General features: G+C 42.3%; 1 protein-coding gene across 1 annotated transcript in view; it reads right to left on the bottom strand.

The window, feature by feature from the left end:
- LOC124952423 overlaps nucleotides 1-5000 on the bottom strand; it is a 44369-nt gene that overhangs the window by 34846 nt on the left and 4523 nt on the right. The window lies entirely within an intron of this gene.

Genomic DNA, 5000 nt, shown 5'->3' with positions numbered 1-5000 from the left:
ACTAGAAGTCGTATGAATGAATTGTGTGCCAACGAAGATAGTTAATATATCCCTCGATCGTAGTTAAGACGATATCGAAAGATTTATGTGGCTAAATCAAACGTATTAAGACGTTGAATCTTATCTGTCCATGTCACAAAAAATATTCTCTTTTTTTAGATGTTCAATGACGCAATGACGAACGTAACATCCTTCGAGAGAAAGAGAAAAAGAAAGGGAAAGAGAGAAAGAGAGAGAGATAGAGAGAGAGAGAGAAAACAAGGAGAACGATGAACGCGAAATTCAAGGAGTGGAAGAGAGCGGCTACTGCCACGGTTACTATTATACTTATTATAAGAATGAACTGCGGCGATGATAAAAGACCGTGTGAATATGAATATATATATATATAAAAATATACACATATATATACAACTGTAAATATATAGGCGACGGGGTCGGGCGACGGTTTGCGTAACGATATCGTCGTCGCTCGATGATAATCGATTCGTCGGAGTGAATTATTAACGGCCTCGTGCGCGAGACGTATATAACGAATACCACGACGAATGCAAAAACAGAGAAAGAGAGAGAGAGAGAGAGAGAGAGAGAGAGAGAGAGAGAGAGAGAGATAAAGGCGCCGGTGCAGGAGCCTCCACCGTCGCCGCTTCCTCCTTCTCCTCCACCTCCTTCTTCGCGACATCATCGGTATCATAGCGCCTGTTACGAAAACAAGGCGCCAACCTGCGGGCGCGAGCGCAGTTTACCTTCGCAAAACAAGCATTCATGGTTATTCTAATTACTATACTATTTTACTCGAAAGAAATTCATTTCTATTCAATGACGTCTACCCATACTTGGAAATGACAATAATAAAAAAAAAAAATAATAATACTAATAATAATAATAATAATAATAATAATAATAATATAAATAAGACGAAGAGATAAGCCAATTCATAGAAAGAAAAGCCTAAGGTGTTTTCGTTTAGCCGGTGCCTGGATCAAGAAGAATGATACCATCGTTGTTGTCGTCGTCGTATTTTCTCATCTGCCCTTCCTTCCTTCAATGAGCAGAGTGCGGATAAGCAACACTCGAATACAGAGATTCGACTTGCGTCGGCGTCGAGCGGCTGGCTGTGCAGCACTGCCGCGATGTTCAAACCACGCCGGTGTATGGGCCGATGTGCGCCTGCACACGGTGGTATCTATGCTCTGCATAGGTTATGTGTGTGTGTACACACATACATAAATACATATACTACGTGCATGCATTTATATGTAACTTATGTACGTGCGTACGATTTACGTGCGTGTGCATGTCCTCCATGAGAAAGAGAAAGAGGGAGAGAGAAAGAGAGAGACCGGCTTCGGCTTGCTTCGGTCAGCTCCTCGGCTAATGCCGGCTGGCCTCGACAATTAGCTGGCGCCAGCAATGACACGCAGCGGCGCCGGGCCGTGCCTCCCTCCCCGCCAGCCCCACCTCGAATGGCCGGTCGCTCGCTCGCTCGCTAGCTTGCTTGTTCCTTCTCTCCCCTCCCTCCCGCCCTGCCTCTCTTAGCCTATGCTTCACCGTCGCGTCGCATCGCGCGGGCCGCCGCCAGCCGCTCCCTCGCGCAGTTCCTTTTCTCTCTCTCTCTCTCTCTCTCTCTCTCTCTCTCTCTCTCTCTCTCTCTCTCTCTCTCTCTTTTTCTCTCTTTCTTCTTTTACTCTCTTTCTCTTACTCTCGCTCTCGCTCTTTCTCTGCATGGAGAGGAGAGACCACAACTCGCTCAATATACGCTTTATTTTTAGATTCATTTCCTTCTGCCCATAAACTCTGATTGTGCAGCTATTGGTAAGAGAGCGTGCTGCCGGCATCTCTCTCTCTCTCTCTGTGTTTTCTCTCACTCCCTATCGTTCATCTTTCTTCTTTCGCTCGACTCGTTTTCGTTCTCTCTCGCTCTTTCTTTCTTTCTCTATCTGTCTCTCTCTTCCTTTCCTTCTTTCGGTTTCTCATGCCTGTGTTTCTATACCCACCGATATCTAACGCCAAGATCCATCATCTTGTTTCGGTTAAATCGTATCTCTTCCTCTTCTCGTCGGTATATGCCGGCTTCTATTTCGAGAGATACGTTTGGCCTCTCCCACCTTATTCACTTTTTCTCTTTTTTCTTCTCTCTCTCTCTCTCTCTCTCTCTCTCTCTCTCTCTCTCTCTCTCTCTTGTTTCTTCTTTCTTCGGAGTGCAACACAAAACATCGAGAGTTGCAGATATATCTATATATGTAAGTATGTACGTATGTGTATGTAAGTATGTTGTATGCATGTATATATGTGGCGTGTATGTACGTATGTATGTATGTATGTATGTACCTATGTATACGTTTAGAAAACGTGCTCTTTACTCACTACGAAAATGTACTCTCTAACAGCTCTCATAGATAGGAGAGTCTCTTCTCCCTGTTTACTATTCCACGCTGGTTACCCCCTACTTCACGAACGTTCTCGTTCCATAGAGATCAAAGTCGTCTTGTTGTTCCTTCCTTTCTTTCTTTCTTTTTTTTTTTTTCTTTTTTTTCTCTGCTTTTAAAGAAGAAAGAAACAGAAAATACCTACTCCACTTCTCTCTCTCCCTCTCTCTCTCTCTCTCCCTCTCTCTCTCTCTCTCTCTCTCTCTCTCTCTCTCTCTCTCTCTCTCTCTCTCTCTCCAAATTCGACGGATTTCTCTACGTGTGCATATTTATGCTACGAACTCTCGACGCCTCTTTCTATTATTAGAGGCGGAGTCTTTTCGTTGTGGAATTCAAAGGATTCCGTTAAGTCTTCTACTTCTCTCAAAAGAGAATAAGTCAACGTGAGAAACAAAGATAGATAGATAGATAGATAGATAGATAGATAGATAGAGAGAGAGAGAGAGAGAGAGAGAGAGAGAGATAAAAAAATGTAATTCATAGCGATTTTATCGTAACGAGGGTGTAGGTAGGGGATAGGGGATAGGGGGAATCGGCGGAGAATTCAAGATCTTAATCTTTACACGTCGCGCCTATTTATTTATAGAGATTTAATCGCAAAAAAAAAGTTTATGCCTAACTAACGTTCAAAAATGTTACGATTCAAGTTGTCGATTCGATACTACGAAGGTTGGGTGGGTGGGTTGGTGGATTTGTTCTCGACGTACACAAACTGGACGGCGCTCGTTTTACGACGTTTTAAACGACGATCGGCCGAGTTACGTAAAGGTGTTCTTACTTTACTGGCGCCTACTCTCTCTTTCTCTTTCTTTCTATCTCTCTCTCTCTCTCTCTCTCTCTCTCTCTCTCTCGCTCTTTCTCTCTCTCTCTCTCGTTCGTTTTCTCACGTCGAGATAGGACGAGACAGCTTTTTCTTTTTTTTTCTTTTTTTTTTTTTTTTGCGGTTAAAGTCACGTCGTCCAGTGCCGGGATCACAGACAGTAGTATAGTGTCTGAGGAGATACAGTAGACTATCTACGTTTAAAAAGGAGAAATAGGATGTCACGAAAAAGGTCTACCATAAATTTTCTGCTTCGTCGACGTTAAAAAACTTGGCGACTACGTTAAAAAGAAAAGATATCGCAACGTCCGACAGACAGACAGACAGAAAACCGTTCTCTCCTTAATTCACCGATCGAAATCGTACGAACGAGGAACACAGACTTCTCGTTCTCATTCTGGAAGAGGGTGGGGAGGAGAAGGAAAAGTAAAGGGGGGAAACATTCTTCTTAATTACATTGGAATTCTCAACGTTAATAACTATTTATAGTAGATATATTATAAATAGGTAATAAGTTGCGAAAAAGAAAAAGAGAGAAAAAAATAGAAAAGAAAAGAAAGAGAAAAATAGAAGAAAAATATATATATATATATATGTTTTACTCATTTCGATAATCGAATTTTAATCGATAAATCGAGTTATTTAAATACCAAAGCGTCTTTTATGGATATCGAGGATCGCGGTTGGTATATTAACGCGGTTTGAACATTATGACCGTGCAAACAGTAGAGGTAATCCTCGCAGGTAAGGCCAATAAATCAACGTTTTACATCGGTTCGAGTGTGTGTACACGCAGGTGACGAACGCCGTTCCTACCTAGAGAGCGAGAGAGAGACAGACAGAGAGAGAGAGGGAGAGAGAGAGAGAGAGAGCACGATAGTGGACTTTTTTTTATTCGTCGTTATGACACCCCACCTCCAGCTTAATTCGTCTCGTCGTTAAATAATTCTCGGCGAAGGGGGCAAAAAGAAAAAGAAAGAAAGGAAAAAAAAAAAATGAAAAAAAGAAAATAAAACGAACGAAAAAAGAGAGAGAGAAAAGAAATCAAGAAATGGGAACGACTTTTCGAGGGGAGTGCGTGGAGTGCGGGGGGGGGGGAGCCAACTATTTCGTTCAAATTATTCACAGAACTTTTACGTGATACGTAAAAGAAACGTTATATTGGACGTTACATAAAAGCAGAAAAAAAAGAGAGAGATTAAAAAAAGAAAAACACGTAAAATCTCCCCCAACTAGCAGAGAGAACAAGAGAGAGAGAGAGAGAGAGAGAGAGAGAGAGAGTGCGAAGCAATAATAAACCCATAAACTCTAAATGGTAACGCCGATTTTCTTCCGTCGATAAATATTTTAACATGCGCTTAAACAGAGATCGCATCCCGATGCCGACACGATTAAACTCCTTAACGAGGGCAGAGATACGGTAAAACGCGACGCGACTCGAATAAAACACATTCCGCGAAGAACCGAACAACGATCCGGCGGCCATCGGATCATCTCTCTCTCTCTTTCTTTTTCTCTCTCTCTCTCTCTCTCTCTCTCACTCTCTTTCTATTCGCGCGAGGACGATTAAATGTAATTACGAAAGCGTTTAACGTTTTTAAAGCGCGACTCGCTTGCGGATACGATTTGTACCTTTCTAAGCGTATCGTGCCTCACGATTATTGGCACCTACTTTATCGACGGTAAACGATACATATGTGTGTATGTGTGTGTGTAAGAAAGAGAGAGAGAGAGAGAGAGAAAATCGTGTT

The sequence above is a fragment of the Vespa velutina genome, chromosome 10 (genome assembly GCF_912470025.1).
Source record: "Vespa velutina chromosome 10, iVesVel2.1, whole genome shotgun sequence".
Lineage (NCBI taxonomy): Eukaryota > Metazoa > Arthropoda > Insecta > Hymenoptera > Vespidae > Vespa > Vespa velutina.
Note: the sequence above shows the minus strand (reverse complement) of the source record. Positions and strands in the feature narration are given on the sequence as shown.